The 20,962-nt window shown below is 44.4% G+C and overlaps 1 protein-coding gene across 4 annotated transcripts in view; it reads right to left on the bottom strand.

The window, feature by feature from the left end:
• Positions 1–5,068, bottom strand: part of Stat3 (signal transducer and activator of transcription 3) — a 51,489-nt gene extending 46,421 nt beyond the window's left edge. For 3 of the 4 annotated variants that reach the window (XM_052197053.1, XM_052197055.1, XM_052197054.1), the window contains exon 1: positions 4,847–5,067. The gene's annotated coding sequence lies outside the window, so the exon portion shown is untranslated. Of the gene's footprint in view, positions 1–4,846 lie in introns of all 4 variants that reach the window. The other variant, XM_052197056.1, reaches the window with a different exon arrangement.
• Between the last annotated feature and the right edge of the window lie 15,894 nt (positions 5,069–20,962).

Genomic DNA, 20,962 nt, shown 5'->3' with positions numbered 1-20,962 from the left:
AAAATTTCTTATGATGTGACAAATGATCTCACTTGGTCTTCACAACTACCCTGTGAGTGGGGCCTAGTAGGCAGTTTGTGGACAAAGAAATTAAAACTCAGAGACATTAAAGCAACCAGCCTTAAGGACAAAGAGGTGTTGTATCTGAAAATTCAAACCCAAGGTGACTGGCCTCACAGCGTAGCTTTAAAATGCCATCGTGTCTGTCCATATACCACAAAACCCTCAAGCGCATTACCCAAGCAACAGTTAGTTACCTTAGGAGAGCTCAAAATGTGAGTTTTTTGACTGATTGCAATTAAAAGGTCAAAGGTCAGGTCAATTGTTCAGCGGTTAGCAAAGTCATTTATTACTACAGATCGAGCTGGCAAGATGGACAGCCAAATCTAAACAGCATTTTCTTATGGGGGTGGATTTGCCTTCCATATTATTTCGTTGAGCTGTTAAAATGATTTTCAATAAATAGATCCAAGATGAACTGGTAAGTTAAAGAGTGTCTGGGGAAACACACATTGAACTATTAATGGGAAAACAGGGTTAGCTTTTAAACACACCATATATTACTTTTATGAAAAGAATCCAACTTTCTTAAAGCACACAGTTCTAGTGACTTATGAACAGAAGGCATAAAAGACGTGGCTCTGTGGCCTTCCTGTTTCCTTCTCCTCAATTAAGAGCTTCCACTTTTAGCCCCTGAACCCACTATGCTGTTTTAAGCTCAGCACGTCCACGCCCCCTCCACCTTGAATGAACTGTACACTGCTCTGCAAGAATTCCTAGCCCTTCTGTAGGTGCTCCAGTGTTCCTGGAAGCCAGCCCTCCGGGAGCCTCACCCCTGGATAGAAAGAACCTCTTTCCTTGGACCTTTTCCTAAGAACTTAAGATGCACAGAGCTCTTGCTGGGACCAGCATGCTGTAAACATTTCACTTGCATGAATTTTTTGTTATGCTTCATTTTGAGAGAGGTCTCCCGGTGCTCTGGTCCCCACTGCTCCCACAGTTCCATGAGAACTGGGGTGACTCCTGAATGCTCATTCTCCATGGATCCTGCCCACTTCTACTCTCTGCTGCTACTGTTTCGTTCTGGTTTGGTTCCTTAACATGGGGTTCTCTACATAGGCCCAGTGGGCCTGGAACTACATATGCCAGGCTTCCCTCAGTCAAACTTGCAGGAATCCTCCTTTGCTGGGGAAGTGTTTCTTCTTCAAACAGAGTTTTGCTATGTAGTCTTCTGCTAGCTATGCAGAACACCTAGCCTTAAGTTGGTAGTGGGCTTCCAGCCTGGGGCTCCCAAATCCTTGAATTACAAGCATGCGCCACCAGACCTGGATCTGCGTAGCCTATTTTGGTTTTGGTTTTTGAGACAGGGTCTACTCAAAGCAGACTTTGAATTCAATATGTAGCCCAGGCTAGCTTCAAACTCAGCAATTTTCTTGCCTCAGTGCTTGGCTAGCCACATGCTAAAATTGCAGACATGAGACAGCCATGGCTAGCTTCTGCTTAATGTTTTGTTTCTGTCTTAAGCCAGGTCTCAACTGGCCTGGAACTCCATTTGTACACCAGCTGGCCCTTAATTCTTAGAGATCCACTGCCTCTGCCTTCCAAGTACTGGAATTAAGGGCATGTGCCACCAGCACCGTTCATCTGTTGTACGTGCATGTCTGCATGTGTGTGTGTGCGTGTGCGTGCATTTGCTAAGCTGAATAAAGTTATACCAAACGTATCATAAAATATGAGAATCCAGCCTGGTCTACAGAATGAGTTACAGGACAGTCAGGGCTATACAGAGAAACCCTGTCTTGAAAAAAACAAAAAACAAAAAACAAAACAACAACAACAAAAAGAATCATAGTAGAAATTCATTCATCCAAATGTTACTCCTTTAAACAAATTATTTCCAAGAATTTGCCACCAAATACAATCTGTTAATCCCAACTATCTGAGCCACAGGAAGCCACAGCTCCCAGAAACAAGCAGAACATTTTTCTTTTCACCATCAAGGACAGCAAGGCAATGCCATCCTACAAGGTCTCACTGAGGCCAGTCCATAAAACCAGGATAAGACACCAGGCTGTCCTTCAAGCACTCTTTAGATGAGTTTTTTGTTTGTTTGTTTTTGTTTTTTTGTTTTGTTTTGTTTTTGTTTTTTTAAAAAAAGACTAAAAAGTTTGGCTAGAACTTTAAAATCCAAATGACATAAAATGTGTTCTGTGGTAGAGTACTTGCTTAGCAAGATAGGTTGCATCTCCAGAAAGGGAGAAAAGGAAAGTGAAAGGGGGGGGGAGGGAAACAGTTGGGGAAAGAAGTAGGGAGGAACAGAAGAGACAGCTAAGTAATGCCTTGCTCTACTTAATGACATCAACATGTTGTATTAGATGATAAAGCATTTATCAAGTTGTTCCAACAACCTGTAAATTCTACACACAGGATGTATCTCACTCTCCCTAGCACCTTTCACAAAGTCAGAAAGGATAAGTATTCTCTGAGTAGCACACCATCGCTTAGAAAAAATATCCGCTAAAAGGCTGCTGGGCTAGGGCACCAAGAACAGCATTCACTAACTCCGCCCTTCTCACTTTGAATGTCAAGACAAAAGAAAAAGGAACTTTCTTCAGACAGAAACAACCAGTGACCACAAGGTTAACCGGCTGAAATGTCATTGAGGTCACAGCCACCCTTTAGCTAAAACTTGCCTAAACATCTCCACTAATAAATAGCTGAAGTCTCACAGTAAATTAAGCTAACAAAAAAAGGGAGAGGGGCGAACTATTTCCCAGGTGAGACAGAACAGTTAGCTAGCAGTCGCCCAGCGGCTCTCTCTCTCTCTCTGTGTGTGTGTGTGTGTGTGTGTGTGTGTGTCTGTCTCTGTCTTTCAAGAGGCTGCCAGTGTTTCATTATCCAGACTGTCTCTGACTCTTCTCAACAGGGGACATACTCTAAACTGAAACTGAACACTTAAGCATGGACCAAGAAATATGTAAAGGGTACAAGTTTCATCAATGTGACACGCTGTGCCTTAAGGCAAGCATCTTGGCCTTTGGGCCTCAATTTCCTTATCTACAAACTGAGGTTAACATTCTGTGAACCAACTAGCCCCCAGCCCCTTTCAAGGGCCTCAAGATTGAGGAGTATTTCTAAGTGGTTATTTGCCTCTAATGAACTACAGTTGAAAATAAAAGATTCATGAATCTCCTAATGGTTCTTTGCGGTGAGTGTGCTAATGATAAGAACAAATACTCCAACTTTTTCACTATTATGATTCCAGATTTTCTTCCCAGTGGTTCTTCCAAAAAGCCACGTGGTGGTTCCCAACCATCTGTAACTAGTTCCAGAGGATCTGATGTCCTCTTCTGGCCTCCTAGGGCACTGGGCACACACTGGCACAGACATGCATTCAGGCAAAATACTCATACACATGGGATAAAGATAAACAAAATTTAAAACTAAAAGAAAAAAAGTAAAAGATCCTGCTAGTCTTCTTGTCTGGCACATGCAATAATGAAACAAACATATTTCCTCAAGGGACATAGACATTATTTAATATAAAAAGAAAAAAATGGCTGGCTCAAGGCCTAACAGTCTAATTCCATATATAAAAAGGTGGAGGTGATTTATTGCTTTAATATATTCAAGTCAATGTTTTACCTGCACTGACAGCCCAACATTTACAATACATATACAAATAAGCACTTTAGTATAGTAAACAGCAGGTATAAAGTACACACACTTTGAATGAGAAAAAATGAAGAACCACTGATTGTATCAATACACACATCAATTGATAGAACTGGGCGACGTGGACCAGGTATGCAAAAAAAAAAAAAAAAAAAAAAAAAACGACCTGAGCAATAGCCTGAATTCTGCCAACTTACCAATTTATAGCCACACCCCCCCCAGCAGGTAAAGTTTACACATAGACCTCAGTCAAGGCCAGCCCAGCTTTGTTTCCCTAGCTTCTGCATTTACCCAAGAGCTTGGCTCAGAGACAGAAAACTCCCACTCTTGATTGGCTCACTCTGGCCTATGCAATTAAGCAACACCACAATCCAGTAAATGCAATGGCTCAATTATTTATCGTCTCAGTCGAGTTTACCAGGTGTTTATGAGAGGACAATGTCAAAGAGGAAAGAGGTTTGTCGCTCTTTAGAGCTGGTTTGGCCAGGGATTTATTTTGATTGAAAAAAAAAATGTTCTTAACAAGGTGAGGGAAGTCATGCATAGCTTAACACAGAAAGAGATGGGAGTGAATTTAGAAAGAAGACAAGTTTGTCAATTTCCTATATGAAATCTGATTCTTAAGAAAAAAATCTAGCTAGTCCAAGAGGCTGGGGGGTTGGGGGGGAGGGACAAGAGTTCCCACCTCCTAAGTGTACAGCTGGCTACAGAAGGAATGGGAGCAAGGCAAAGAAAGTGGCTCGGCATGGATCAGCCAGGCCCAGCACAGGGGCAAGAAGGAGGCTCTAACTCCCCCTCCCCAATGATCTCCACCAGACAGTGGCTCTGGTGGCCCGAACGTCCCTAGCCACCCAGAGCAGTCATCGGAGGCCCGCTTCTGTCACTTGTTACCCTGAGCCTAGAATGCCCTCCCTCACGGTCCTACACCCAGAACTCCCCACTCTCCCTCCGCATCTCCCCCTCGAAACTTAGAGCGTCTCCCAGGCTGGTTCCTGTCATCCGGAGAGCAGTTACCGAGGCGACCCTCTTGCGTTTCCTCCTATCCTCCCGCCCCACATAAGTGTCCATTCACAGCTCTAAGCACCCCCATAGCTGCCACCGCGCGACGCCCCGTGGGGTGCCCCCCCCCCGTGCCGTCGGGGAGGTGGCCCCACCCTGCACCCCCTTTCACCTGTCTCTGGGGCTGAGGCCCGACTGGCCGGCCTGCGCTGGCTCCAGGCACGAGCTGCTGGGCTCCCTCCCGAAGGCCGCCTGGCCTCTCCTAGCTGACGCGGTCGGGCGACACCGAGCGGGCTTGTACCTCAGCGATCCGGTTAGGGCTCGTTCCCTCCGCCGCGACGTTGGAACCCCAGGCTCCCCCTCCCTGTCTACACTGCAGCTCCGGAAACCTCTGAATTACAGCCCCTCCAGCCAATCCCTCCCCAGCTGCCACTGGCCAAGACACGCCTCCATGCATAATTAAAGAATGGCCAGCTGGCTAGGCCACCCTGAGGCCTCCGGGCGAGCGCAGTACTTCCGAAGCCCCGCCCACCAGCCAATGAGAAACGCTTCTAGGCAAGAAGGTGGGGTCCAGCACTCTGGGCACACCTCCCTGAGTTGGCTGTTCCGAGAGCTTTGTGCTCCTCCCCCCGCGACCAAGGAAAGCGCAGAGGCCTAGCTCACAAAAAAGCCCGGGGGGAGGGAGGAAACATTGGCGGAATGTCCTGCTGAAAACTCAGCTGAGTTCCTGGCAGTGCGTGACGTCAAGACACTTTAAATGCCCTGATACGGCTCGCTTCTGCCCGCTCTCCCTTTTCCCGGCCCTTGGCACCACGTGGGGGCGAGATTGTGAGCCTCTTACCACGTGGGAATCAGCCAGTTAGGCGGCCCCCAGGTATCACCCCACTTAAGCATTTGGGTTTGTGGGGACATCAAAAAGAACATGGGCGACTCCAGGCTGCTCTGAACTCCAGTTTCTGCGTGATTCTGGGCATACACCCGGAAATATGACGTGGAAATAGAGTAATTACTAGATTGCGTGGGGGAGAATAGTGGCTGTAACTCGGTGCTGTGTTCCACTGTTTCAAACCTGAAACTCAACAGCAAGGCTGATTGGTCAGCTCACAGAAATGTAGAAAGCCTACACATGACAGCTGACACGAATACACAGCACTTGCCATTTCCACGTGTGTCTGAGTTATTCTTTTTTTTTTAACTATGTTATATTGGGTCTTGAAATTCTGTAAGATAGTTTTAACCAATTTGTTTCCATTAAAAGGTACTTATTTAAGGGGGACTCCCTGGTCCTGGTAAAAAATTCAGGTTCAAGTCCCAGCACCCCACAGGATGGCTCTTAGCCATCTATAACTCCACTCCCAGGGGATCTGAAGCCCTCTTCAGGCCTCTGCAGGCACCAAAGACATACACCTTGTGCAGAAACAGATGCAGATCAAATTAAATCATTTTTAATTAGGTATTAACCTTAAAAACTGAAACTAACACACAGAGAGAAGGCTCATAAAATATTCTCCTGATGTTTTTAGAATTCATTGTTAACATTAATTAGTCTTTCACAATTAGGCTTAAAAGTCCAATTGAGACAACCAGTTCTTTGACATTTTCCCACCACTGCCTTAAGACTAGGGTGGCAGGTGTAAGAGATAACATTTAGTCTTTTCTAAGGTCTTGAAGCTCTTGAAATTATCTGACCTATTTCATTTCTTTTATGTTGGTGGTACAGATTTTACTGAGTTGAAATCGGCAGTTCATGGTACATATGTATGTTTGGCTTTGTGTCATAGAGGATGAACTTTGCATACTACAGTGATTCATATGTGTGTGTGGTGGTAGGGAGTTACAACTATACCAATAGAGTTTGTATTGCTGGTGATTAGCACAAAGACGGAGAAAGATAAAATCTAAAATCTACAAGGGGCTGTTATCTCTCCGCTAAGACAACCCCAATGGTATATTTTAAAACATAGCTAATATACACAGTTCAGGAAGCTTTTGTTTTCTTCCTAGTATCCTGTTTTCTTGAAACAGGATCTTAGAGATTTTCTAGCCCCTATCTCCTGAGTGAGCTGAGATTGCAACCATTAAAGGCTGCAAATTTGTCTGTTTTAAAAGATTTGTTTATATGAGTACACTGTAGCTGTACTTTAGACACACCAGAAGAGGTCATCGGACCCCACTACAGATGATTGTGAGCCACCATGTGGTTGCTGGGAATTGAACTTAGGACCTCTGGAAGAGCAGTCAGTGTTCTTAACCTCCAAGCCATCTCTCCAGCCATGTTTGTTTGTTTTTAGAGACAGGGTTTCTCTGTGTAGCTTTGGCTGACCTGAAACTCGGTGTGTAGACCCAAACTCTTAGAGATTCACACCTGCCTCTGCTTAAAGGTATGTGCCACCACTGCCTGGCTAGGTTGAAATTTTTTAATAAAAATCTTCACCTTCCTCCTCCATCAGTCTATTTCCCTAAAGATAGATATCATTATTAATTTCTGGTGAGAAAAAATCAATGACTCTTAACCTTTCCTGGGTCAGATAGTCTGTGAGACTGACAGAGACTGTGGATTCTAAGCCCCAGGAGAAAGACAGCCCAGGCTTTTACTCACATCTACTTATGGCTTCCGAGATGCCTGAAACTTGTCCAGAGTCTCCAGATTGAGACCTCGAGTACCACTTCAGATCCATCTTTATGAGTGTGTAGTGCTTAGACTAGAGCCCGCAGCTTTGATCATGCTGAGCACATGTTTTATCACTGAGCTACTCCCCAGCCAATACTTGGTTTCAGAGCAAGAAGTGAACGCATCTGGGTAGGGTCATTAATGTTGGACTTAGGTCTCCCATTACATTACCTGGGTGATTCAGTCCAGCGTGGAAATTGTTATATATACCTAGGGAAGGGGTGGGGAAGGAGAACACAAGCACGCGCGCGCACACACACACACACACACACACACACACACAGAGAGAGAGAGAGACAGACAGACAGACAGAACAAGCATCCATCTTCACGGCACACAGCAGGATATTCCCAGATAGACCCCATATCACCTAATTCTCTTTGAGCTGGACGGCCCATGCAGTCTACTAGTTCTGATACCATAGTTTAGCATTTGTTTAATGATTCCCTGCTGACAGAGCACATATAACCATTGTCCTCTTGTCAATGTTTGGTTTAGTCAGGGTCTCTCTATGGAACCCAGGCTGGCCTCGACTCTGCTTCCAGTGTTCCGACTGCAGGTGCCTGTCACCTTGCCCTTCACATTGCCTCTTTTCTCCTCCCCCTCCCCCACACCAATCATTTAGCAATTAGGAGAGACCCTATAATCCACTGATAGAACACTGAAGTTGAGAGCCGAGCTTTGTGGCTTAAGCTTATAAACCCAGCTGGGGGCCTGGGGAGATAGCTCATTCAACAGCCTGCCTGCTGTGCAAGCCTAAAGACCTGAACCCAGATGACCCACACTCAAGTAAAATAGCGCAGTGTGATCCTAGCATTGGTGGGGCTGGGCGGTGGTGGCGCACACCTGTAATCTCAGCACTCTGGGAGGCAGAGGCAGGCGGATTTCTGAGTTCGAGGCCAGCCTGGTCTACAGAGTGAGCTCCAGGACAGCCAGGGCTACACAGAGAAACCCTATCTCGGGGGGGGGGGGGGGGGGGGCGGGGGAACAAATCCTAGCATTGGTGGGGCAGAGACAGAGGGATCCAGTCTAACCCATCAGTGAGTCCTAGGTTTAGTAAAGGACCACTTCAAAGGACAGGGTGGAGCTTTCTAATTGGCTCAGCAGGTAAAGGCACTTGTCACCAACCTGACAACCTGAACTCAATAGCCAGGATCCCAAAGTGATTGAAGGAACAAACTGACAGCTCCAAGTTTTTCTCTGACCTCCCCACACATGCTATGGCATACAGACATGCTAAAAACACATATACATACATACATACACAGATAGATAGATAGATAGATAGTTTTTTTTCAAAAATGATGGAAGCTATAAATGGTATTACTTCTGTCTGACATCAGACAACTAAAAGAATGGAAAGACCAGCAAAAATGCTCCCATACATGCCTGCAATAAAGAGTTAAGTCCCACAACTAACAAAAATTAGAGTTATACATTAATGATCATCCATCGTAAAGCCAGGCATACAACAGGCTCTCACTCTATGCCCCTCCTTTCCCCTGAATTTGACTCACCAAATCCAGTGAGACCTGAACTCCAGCCTCTTCCTACCCATCCTAAATTCCAAAGCTGAGTGTACCTTCTTCCTCTTGAATGTGTCAGTTCCTCTGTAACTTTGTGTCTTTGTGGTTGTACTCTCTTCCACCTAGAATATCTTCTCCTGTGCCCTAGGAGAAAACTGTGGTTCTTCTAAGAATCACCTTTCTTGGTTACTCTAGATACTTTCAGTGAAGTTAATCTCTTCTCCTAAACAGACTTGACAGGTCCTCTTCCCATGTAGAATAATATCCGTCACCTTGAAGTACAGGCATCCATTTGTTGGCCTACTGTCCTAGTAAATAAAATTAATGATGAACATTTATTAAGTAATCTCTATGTTCTAAGAACTATTCTGGGCATGTAACCCAATGAGATGGATATTATAATTTTCATCTTGAGGAGGAGATGCTTTATAGCTCTGGCTAGCCCAAAATAAGCTACATAGACCAAGCTGGCCTCAGACTTGCAATCATCATCCTCTTGCCACTTCCCGCCTCCCCCTACCCCATCCCTTATTCTGGGATTACAGATATGAACTACGATGACTAAATTTTTTCCACCTCCTGAAACAAGGTCTCCTATAGCCCAGGCTTGCCTCAACTTACTTTATAGCTGAGGCTGGCCTTAAAATTCCTGCTTCTCCCAAACACCAATCAGTAGCAATGGCTCAATCCAAAAGAAACTTCCAGGCTCTGTACAAAGTCACAACAAGTGAAGATCAGTTAAGAAAGTCAGGCCAACTAATGCCAGAGTCTCATCATCGAAGACAAGAGTCAGCAAAGCGCAACGATGACCAGCAGAGTTGCAAGGCGAACCAATGCAAGAGTGTCAACCACCATCTGTTGGGTTATCCTTATACTCTTTCCAAACATAACTCATCCTCTCAAGTTTCTACTCCAACAAAGCTTCACATGACACACTGAGTCTCTAAGGAAACTAGAAATTCCCCCTTTTCTCTCTGTAATCAGCATTCAGAAGACTGAGGCAGGCAGGGGGATAGTAGTAGTACATAGTAAGTTCAAGGCCAGCCTGGGCTACATGAGACTTTATTTCAAAACACAAAAATACGTAAGCTCATCCAATGAACTTCCATGTCTGCAAACCCCTACAACTCTCCCATCTATAAGTAGTCTGCATAAGCAATGTAATCCCACTCTCTGAAGGACTTGCTTTATTTTTCCTGGTTCTCTGAGACTGGGTCTCATGTAGCCCAGGTCAGCCTTGAACGTGATATGACCTCAAGTTCCTGATCTTCCTGCCCTATCTCCTGAGTGTTATGATTACAAGTATATACCAGCACACCCAGCAGACTGGCTCACTTCTCAAACACAGTGAGGCAGAAATGTGGCTGTGTGCTTTCTGAGGTCATACAGCTTCCAGCTGACTCTGGCTTGAACTTTCACCCTTGGAAACCAGCTACCATGCTATGTGGAAGCCCAAGCTCCCTAAAGAGGCTCTGTGAAGGTGTTCTGATAACGCAGCTACAGCTCAGTCGACCACAAGCCTAACTGGGAAGTTAGCCAGCCTCTAGTGAGTCCAGATCCCAGCTTTCTTGCCACTCTAACAGAGGCCACAGAGAATTGAGGTGATTAGTTAAAACTAAGGCCTAACCAAATAGCAAATTCATGAGCAAAACAAACTGTCATTGCTTTGAATGACTAAAATACAGGAATGGGGGCTAGAGAGATGGACGAGCAGTTAAGGGCACTCAGGGAGGGTCAGGAATAGTGAGTGACCCATATCATTAATTCCAGCACTTAGGCAGAGGCAGATGTGTCTCTGGGAGTTCAAGGCCAGCCTGATTTACACAGCAAGTTTCAGACCAGCCAGAAATACATAGTGAAACCCTGTCCCCCAAACAACAGCAGCAATAACAACAACAACAACAACACCTCACTGCTTTTGGAGAGGACCAGGGTTCAGTTCCTAGCATCCACATAGTGGCTCAGAATTACCTATAACTCCTTCAGTTCACTGCGTGTGCTTGATGCACTTACTCGATGCAGGCAAAGCACTCAGATACTCAGAAGTAATAATAAATACATCTTTAAGAAAATTTATGTGAGCCAGGCAGTGGTGGCGCATGCCTGTAATCCCAGCACTCTGGGAAGCAGAGGCAGGCAGATTTCTGAGTTCGAGGCCAGCCTGGTCTACCAAGTGAGTTCCAGGACAGCCAGGGCTATACAGAGAAACCCTGTCTCGAAAAAAACCAAAAAAAAAAATAATAATAATAATAAAATAAATAAATAAATAAAAATAAATAAAAAGATTATGTTAACCAGGCGGCCATGGCACATGCCTTTACCCAGCACTCGGGAGACAGAGGCAGGTGGATCTCTCAATTTGAGACCAGACCAGCCTGATCTACAGAGAATTTCAGGACAGCCAAGGCTACACAGAGAAACCCTGACTTGAAACAACCCCCCCACCCCCACAAAGAAATTGTGTGTGTGTACTTGGGAACCAAACTCAGGATTTCTGGGAGAGTAGCCTGTTTTGTTTTTTTTTCTTTGTTTTTTTTTTTTTAACCTATAAGCCATCTCTCCAGCCCATTTCTTTTTTAATTAAAAAATAATACTAAATTTAGGAGGGGCACATCACATGGCAATAGGAAATCAAATTAGTTTCCATTTATTACCTGGAAGATTCAAGAACAGTAGGCTAGCTCAAGAACTGAGACTGATCCAAATGTGTAAGGTTCTAGAAATGTTTTATTCACTCTCTGTTCCCCAGAGGAGGTCTTCTTGATCCTACATAAGAAGAAAGCATGGCAAAGACAAGATCTGGAGAAGTGTCTTGAAGATGCTAAGTGGGCACTAAGTGGCTGAAGTGATCACGTAGTGCAAGAAACAACTGTGTGTGCTGGGATCCTCCTGTGTCTGGGGCACAGAAGCAACTGTGGGTGCTGGGAATCCTCATATGTCTCCAGCACTGAGAGACTCAGGCAAGACTGTGTGAGTCTTGTCTTTAGCTTTGCAGAAATTGTCAGGTTTACTTATTTGGACTCTTAGACTCTCCTACAAAACACTTCCCAGGCGTCAACATTGGGGCATCTCTCTTTCCTCCTGTCTGGAGAATGGTCCTCCCCATTCTCCCCATTCAAAGCCAAGGATTTTCCTACATTGCTTAAGACATTATTCATACCCTGTCATTCTGTTCCTGCAGTGACTTCCTGTAGGGTCCTAGGATAGAAAGAGTTCTTTATCTCACCCTTCAAAGCCCTGCTCCCTACCAGGCTTCCTGCTGCCCACTGGATTCCAGCCAGACCATTTCCCAGCTCAGGGACTTTGCCGACACTGTTGCTGTCCCTTCCCTGGCTTTGACATGACTGGTTCCCTCCCACGTCTTCTGTCTTACTCAGACAGACTTTATCTAACCACCTCTGTCTAAAATCATTTTCCACCTCTTCATCTCTGTCTCTCTGTCTCCCTGTTAGCTCATCATAAGTCTTCTTTTTCTGTCCAGTCTTAGCTAGGTCTTCATCACACTGGTAGTTTCAGGAAAATGGTTCTGTTCCTTTGTCTCTCCTTAGTGCCTCCTAGCACAGTGCACAACATATATTTTGTGCCTGATAACTAGTGAGTGAGGGCTATGAATGTAAAATGTTTGCCTAGCATTAGGTGAAGACCTGGATTTGATCCTGTGTACCACATAAAACAGGCCTGGTGGCACATACCTGTAAGTCCAGCATTTAACAGGTAGAGTTAGGAGGATCTGGAGTTCAAGGTCATCCTTGACTACTTGGTGATTTCAAGGGTAGCATAGGATGCTTGAGATGCTTTCAAAAAGAAAAAGAAAAGAAAAGAAAAGAAAAGAAAAGAAAAGAAAAGAAAAGGGAAAGGGAAAGGGAAAGGGAAAGGGAAAGGGAAAGAAAAGAAAAGAAAAGAAAAGAAAAGAAAAGAAAAGAAAAGAAAAGAAAAGAAAAGAAAAGAAAAGAAAAGAAAAGAAAAAAGAAAGAGGCTAGAGAAATGTTTCATTGGTTAAAGGAGCACCCAAGATGGGTCCCCAGCACTTAGGTCAGACATAGCATAACTCCAGCTCCAAGAGATCTAGTGCCCTCTTCTGGCCTTTGTGGGTACCTGCACTAATGGCAGGTACTCATACTCACACACACACACACACACACACACACACACACACATGTACATAATTAGAATTAATAAAGCTGGGTGGTGCATGGTTTTAATCTCAGGACTTGAGAGGCAGGTGGATCTCTGTGAGTTTTCTGCCAGCCTGGTCCACAGAGCTAGTTCCAGGACAGCCAAGGGTGTACACACACACACACAAAAACTATGTCTGGCAAAAAATTAATAAAAAATGAATATTTTAATGAATGAATGAACATGGTGACACTCCCCTTTAATCCTGGCACAGATCACTGTGAGTTTGAGGTCAGCCTACATTCAGAGTTGCAGGCCAGCCAGGGCTACCTAGTAAGACCCTGTCCTCCTCTTCCCTTCTCTCCAAAAACAAATGAATTGCTAGATGACCTGCTAGTCTCAGTCCTCTTCTCTCCTCTCTCCTGACTTCCTCTTGTTCCCTCTCTCCTATTTCTGTAGGTGTTTTCTTTTTCCTGCCTTGGGCCTGATATTTCCTCAAGATGCCTCCCTTCCACCACTACCCCTTTGTCCTTACCACTTTTGCTTCAAAGTGGTTTCTGTCCCCCTCTTGTCTGTAGGTCAGGACCCTTGTAGGCACCAAGAGCCTCATTATCAGTGTTGATGTCTTTTCTCCAAAATTTGATTTTGCTATAGAACCGCATACTGTTGGTTGTCTACATTTTCCTTCAACAAATGAGTTCTTATCCCCCAACAAAAAGGCTTCTCTTTGCAACAGACAGAGAGACCATTACAGAAAGCCACAACCCATCAAAATGTAGAGGACAAGGGATAGTGTGGTGGCCAGCCCCAACCGATCCATCTCGAACACATCTATAGCTCTGCACCTAAGGCTTAGGGAACATCTTAAAAGAGAGGATGTAAACTTGTAAAAGTGGAAGGAGGAACCGAGTCTGCTGAGACTGTGCCTTCTGCAAGGTCAGGGGAGCTACAGCTGTAAAGTTCCAACAATGTGGCAGCCTAAACAAGACCAGAACAAGCATGACACTAACATGCTAGCATGACAGGGGGAAATGTCACAGAGCCCCAACCCTAGGCAAAGAACTACAGGAAACTAAGGAATTCTGAGAGTTGGAAAAACTGACTTCCCCAGTGAAAGCCCCCAATTGATTATTCAATACCGAATGGTCAGCCCTGTAATCATAAATCTGCAACTAACATGTTACAGACTGAACAGGTTGTGTCTATATATTTAGAAAATATACACATACATATATGTGTGTATATATGTATATAGACATATGTGCGTGTGACATATATGTGATGTATATTTAACATACACATGCATATATGCATATACACATGTATATGATGATGAGAAAGAGGCCATGAGTTTGGGAGAGAGTAAGGATAAGATACATGGGAGGGGTTATTAGAGGGAGGAAAGCAGAAAATGATGTAATTATATTTGGGGTTTAAAAAAAGGTTTACAGGCTGGAGAGATGGCTCAGTGGTTAAGAGAATTGACTGCTCTTCCAGAGGTCCTGAGTTCAATTCCCAGCAACCACACAGAGGCTCACAACCATCTATAATAGAATCTGATGCCCCCTCTTCTGGTGTATCTGAAGACATGATAGACATAGACTTAAAATAGATAAAAATCTTTAAAAAAAAGTTTAAAGGAAGAAGGGAGGAAGCTGAAACTGTTCTTAAATTGAAAAACGGGCTGGAGAGATGGCTCAGCAGGTAAGAGCACCGACTGCTCTTCTAAAGGTCATGAGTTCAAATCCCAGCATCCACATGGTGGCTCACAACCATCCGTAAGAGATCTGACACCCTATTCTGGTGTCTGAAGACAGCTACAGTGTACTTACATATAATAAATAAAAAAAAATTGAAAAACAAAACCTTGGGCAGCCATGCTTTAGGAAAGGCAATTCCAAGACCAGGAGTTTGTGGGGCATCCCACTAAAGGGGTATCCCACTAAAGGCCTGTCCTCTTGTAATGACTTGATTGGAAATGTTCAGTCCTAAGACTGTCCACTCAAAACTGTCAGAACCTGGCCGGGCAGTGGTGGCGCACGCCTGTAATCCCAGCACTCTGGGAGGCAGAAGCAGGTGGATTTCTGAGTTCGAGGCCAGCCTGGTCTACAGAGTGAGTCTCAGAACAGCCAGGGCTATATAGAGAAACCCTGTCTTAAAAAAAACCAAAAACCAAAAAAAAAAAAAAAAAAAAAAAAAGAACCCCAAACAAACAAACAAACAAAAACAACTGTTCATCAACCCAGATAGGACTTGATATCCAGCCATACTTAACAAAGCAGCTGAGGGCAGAGACAGGAGTGTCAGTCCACAGATGTGAAGACATGGAGGGAAGGGGCAGGGGATGTCCATATACACCAGAATGGCCCGATGTAGTGCTTGTGAAAGAGTCCTGAACCAGGAGGAGGGTGTCTTGGTTTTCTATTGTCATGAAGACACACCCTGGCTAAGGCAATTTACAATATTTTACAATTAGTTAATTGATTGACTAATTAATTTAATGCTTCACTAAGCATTTAATTGAGGGCTTGTTTATAGTTTCAGGAGGTGAGTCCAGAATCATCATGGCAGGGAGCATGGCAGCAGGCGGCAGCATGGTGCTGGAGCAGTAGCTGAGAGCTTTATATGCTGACCCAAAAGCTGGAGGCACAGAGAGCAAGACCAGACTTGGCTTGTGTGGGCTTTAGAAACCTCAAAGGCAAGCCTCCTAATCCTTCCCAAACAGTTCCACCAACCAGGTGTCCTAGCATTCAAATATATAAGCCTGACTGTGGTTTTCATTCAAACCTCAACAGATGTCCCTCTCTTTTTGAATCATGCCACAGGCTGCTCACGTTTTAGACCACCATCTCCTAAAAGAGAGCTGACCCGTCTTTTTTTTTTTTTAACTTCACTGATTTTGGAGTGCTGGGGATGAACTTTGAACCTTCACCACTGAGCCACATTCCCAAAACCTGGTCTCTAATTCTACATTTTGCCCTTGTGTTTATTTATTTGTCTAACTGCATCATCTTTCGGCCAGTTCATCTAATCTAGCCACTTCAAGGATGGCTTTTTATTGGCTTCTCATATGTCAAGTTTCATCCAGTACAGAGAAATGTCTTTCTTCCTTTCATTTGTAGCATTTCCGTAAAAATGTTCCATTCCATTTCCTTTTCTACAAAGCAAAATCTACAGCTTGGTATGGTGGCACATGCCTACAATCCAAGCACTTGGTTGGGGGAGGCAGGAGACATTTATTGGTCATCCTCTGCTACATAGTGAATTGGCTATATGAAATCCTGTCTCGAAAAATAAATAAAAAATAAGTACTGGGCATGATAGTACATGGGGAGCCAGAGACAGCTATATCTCTGTAAGTTTGAGGACAGACTCAGCTACAAAAATAGAGATGTTTTCCATGCAAGATGTCTTTCCTACTAACTTGCTGTCTTTCCATCACCCTTTGCCCACTCGTAGTTTTGCCTGGGGGAACAAATCTGCTTCATCTCACTGTTTTCATGCAGCCAACACACATGAACACTTGTGTCTTTTTTTTTTAAGATTTATTTATTTATTATATGTAAGTGCACTGTAGCTGTCTTCAGACGCCCCAGAAGAGGGCATCAGACTCCATTACAAATGGTTGTGAGCCACCATGTGGTTGCTGGGATTTGAACTCAGGACCTTCAGTATAGCAGTCAGTGCTCTTAACTGTTGCACCATCTCTCCAGCCTGAACACTTGTGTCTTAGTAGCATGCATAATGTATATATATTTGTGTATAATATATATAATATATAATATATAAATATATAAAAATATATATTTATTTTATATATATATATATATATATATATATATATATATATATATATATATATATATATTAAAGAAAACAGAACAAGGTGGCCAGCATTCCTCAGGAATGACACCATATGTTCTCTTCTGGTCTTTACATATAAGCATATGCACACGTCAGGAACATGTACACACATACATGGATCCTGTCCTCCGGGCTATAGATTATTAAATCCAGGGTGAACATTAGTGCTAACTGATTTAATCAGATTCTCTCCACCAGGAGAGTGGAATTTGAAACTGAGACAAAGAGCTTGAGAGTCCTTAGAGCCGAGCTCCATTAATGTCACCACTTCGGAGCAAGCTGTCCATCAGCCACGTCTGTAAGAGTCCCCGGGGATCCCCTAGCCCTACTCTTCTGGGTCTGTGCTCAGGGATCCTTCAGAGACCAAGGGCTGTCTTGGCTGCTGTCCAACGGGCACTATCTTTTTCCCTTTCAACTAAACCAACGTCTTTTCTCTCACAGGCATGTGTCATATAACAGCCTTTCAGTCCATGACGGATTGCATGCACTCCAATGGTCCTCTAAAGCTGTCACCTCCTCATGATGTCCGAGCCGAGTTCACTGTGTGATGTTTGCACTATGTGAAAATGGCCTGAAGATTTAAGTAATACATGGTTGTACTTTTAACCAACCAACCAATCAAACAAACAAAAACAAAAAAACAAAAAAACAAAAAACCCTGATGCAAGCCTGATGGGTGTTTAAGACATGTTTAGGTGAGGTGGCCTGAAAATCAGGCAATATGTTACTTCTGCACTCTAGCAATGCTGTGTTTAGAACAGCAATTCCGAAGGCCCGTCTTCTTTTAAGTTTTCCACATTCCCTCCAGGGGCTGAGGGAGCAGGGAGCACTGTCACTGATCTTTGTATGTCATCAAAGCTCTTACTGGCTTTGGAGCTATTTTGAACATCTGCCTCCGCCACTAATTGCAGACCCTTTCAAGGACAGGAGCTTGTTGTCATTTTAGACTCTGGCTCTTCTTAGTACAGAGGCTCAGACGTCATTTAGAATGAGCACTTGCTTTGTCTGCGTGTCTTTCTCCCTTTCTGTTGCTGTCACTGACTTGGTTTCTTTTTTCCTTTATGTAACCCTCCTTCAATCTTTCTCCTCCTCCTCCTCCTCCTCTTCCTCATCTTCTTCAGTGATGGGTGATTGAATATAACAGATGAACCACACCACTGAGCTTTACCCCCACTATCTTAATTTTTTTTTTTTTTGAGACAAGGTTTCTTGTGTAGCCCTGGCTGTCCTGTAACCCACTCTGTAGACCAGGCTGGCCTGCAACTCAGAAATCTGCCTGCCTCGGCTTCCCAAGTGCTGGGATTAAAGGCGTGTGCCACTACCGCCCAACAATTTTTTTCCTTAAGAAAGGTTCTCAGCCTAGTGGTGAGATGGCACACACCTATAATCCCAGCACTTGGGGAGCAGAGGTAGGCAGATCTCTGAGTTTGAGGTCAGCCCGGTCTACAGAGTGAGTTCCAGGACAGTCAAAGCTGTTACTGAGAGAAACCCTGTTTCTAAAGAAACAAAATAAACAGATAGACATGAAGGAAGAAGAGGAGGAGGAAAGAAAGAGAAAGAAAGGAAGGAATAGAGGGAGGGAGAGAGAGAGAGAAGAAAGAGAGGAGAGAGAGAGAGAGAGAGAGAGAGAGAGAGAGAGAGAGAGAGAGAGAGAGAGTGAGTTTATATTAAGTTGCTTAGGCTGGTCTTGAACTTGCTTATATTACCCAGGCAATGGTCTACCTCAAGATCCTCCTGTCTCAGCCTCAGAATGCTGAGATTACAGCCATGGGCCACCACACTTGGCCATCTTCAGTCTATGTTTTAGGTTGGGAGCAAAGGAGTTTAAAAGTGATCACATGACCGCATTTCCAGAGGCACAGAAAACCCCAAGGGGCCAACAAGCATCCCATCTAACATTGTATCTGAAAGTATCTGGGAAGCAGAGCCCTCCCTGGGGATGCTCAGTTGTTAGGCCATAAAGCCTGCAGCTGTTGGCAGTCATCTTCAGCACCACATGGAAAGCATGTGTCATTTACAGATTGTCACACAGAAAAAGAAACAAGAGAGCTATATTTCTGGCTATATTTTTTATCAGATCCTGATATGATATCAATTACGTATGAACTTATTTGAGGGGAGTTTCCCCCCTAGAGATCTATTTACTTATTCATTTTATTTCATTTTTATTTGTGCATATGGGTATTTTGCCTGCCTGTCTGTATGTGTGCATGTATGTGTGTATGTATGTATGTACGCATGTATGTGTACCATGAACATCTCTGGTGCCCTCAGAGACCAGAATAAGGCATCATATCCCCTGGAACTAGAGTGACAGATGGTTGTGAACTGCCATCTAAGTGCTGGGAATTGAACCCAGGTCCTCTGCATGAGCAGCAAGTAATTGTTTGGGGGTTTTTTGTTTGGTTGTTTGGTTTTTTGACTTTTCTTTCTTTTTTGATACTTTTGTTTTTTGTTTTGTCTTGTTTTTCGAGACAGCGTTTCTCTGTGTAGCCTTGGCTGTCCTGGAACTCACTCCGTAGACCAGGCTGGCCTCGAACTCAGAAATCTGTCTCGCAAGTGCTGGGATTAAAGGCGTGCACCATCACTGCCTGGAGATAGTTTTTTTAGTTGGATATTTTCTTTATTTACATTTGAATGTTATCCCCTTTCCTGGTTTTCCCCTCCCAAAACACCCTATCCCATCCCCCTCCCCCAATCATCAACCTACCCACTCCCACTTCCCTGTCTTGGCATTCCCCTATACTGGGGCATCGAGCCTTTTCAGGACCAAGGACCTCTCCTCCCTTTGATGTCCAACAAGGCCATCCTCAGCTACATATGCAGCTAGAGCCATGGGTCCCCCCATGTGTACTCGTTTGGTTGATGGTTTAGTCCTTGGGAGCTCTGGGGGTTCTGGTTGGTTCATATTGTTGTTCCTCCTATGGGGCTGCAAGTTCCTTCAGCTACTTGGGTCCTTTCTCTAGCTCCTCCATTGGGGACCCTGTGCTCAGTCCAATGGTTGGCTGAGAGCATCTACCTCTGTATTTGTCAGGTACTGACAGAGCCTCTCAGGAGGCAGCTATATCAGGCTCCTGTCAGCAAGCGCTTGTTGGCATCCATAATAGTGCCTGGGTTTGGTGACAGTATATGGGATGGAACCCCAGGTGGGAAGTAATTGTTTTTTATTATGTAATATATGTGTGCTTGTGTGTGGATATTGCATATGCACATGAGTGCCTTAGGAGGCTCGAGGCCCCACTGCAGCTGAAGTTAGAGGTAGGCATGAGGCACCCAGCATAGAGGCTAGGAGCCAAACTCAACCTCTCTGCAAGAGCCGCATGCTCTCCCAAGCCCTGAGCCAACTCTGAATCTGGGAGCTTTCTATTATGGAAATTCCCACTGGGTTTATCTTCAACTTTAGCATTTTGTCTGTTTGTCTTCAGAGATGAGTTTACGACACAAGACAAAGAACTTTAAAATTTATCCACTCATATAATCAACGTTTACTAATATGACATTCCAAGGGCGGTCTGAGGTGATTACTATGACTAAGATGGAGCCAGGGAAGAGACTCCGTGGCTATGCCTGCTTGCTGCTCTTGCAGAGAATCCGGGTTTATTCCCAGCACCCACCCAGCAGCTCACAACCCTCTGTTCCAGGGAATCTGGCATCCTTTACTTTTTAGCCTCTAGGGGCTCCTGCGTGCATGTGCTACATATAAACTCATAAAGGTTCACACACACACACACACACACACACACACACAGTTTAAAAAAATATTTTTAAAAGGGGTTGATGTAAGGAAAGATGACGGAATCTTGTAGTGTGGATCAATGGTAGAGCACTTGCCTAGAATGTGTGAAGTCTCACACGCTAGAACTCGTTCCACTTCTAGGACTACTGAAAACAAAAACAAACAAATACAAAGAGGGATGCTTGCAGGGGTTATGGTGACATGCCTTTAGGCAGAGGCGGGCAGATCAGAGTTAGAGGAGATCATGCTGTAGGTCAGCATGATCTACAGAGCTAGAGCCAGGGCAGCCAAGGCTATATGGAAAAACCCTGTCTGAAAAGGAAGGAAGGGAGGGAGGGAGGGAGGGAGGGAGGGAGGGAAGGAAGTAGGGAGGGA

This window comes from Apodemus sylvaticus, chromosome 10 (genome assembly GCF_947179515.1).
Source record: "Apodemus sylvaticus chromosome 10, mApoSyl1.1, whole genome shotgun sequence".
NCBI classification, from domain to species: domain Eukaryota; kingdom Metazoa; phylum Chordata; class Mammalia; order Rodentia; family Muridae; genus Apodemus; species Apodemus sylvaticus.
This window is presented reverse-complemented; position numbering and strand designations above follow the sequence as displayed.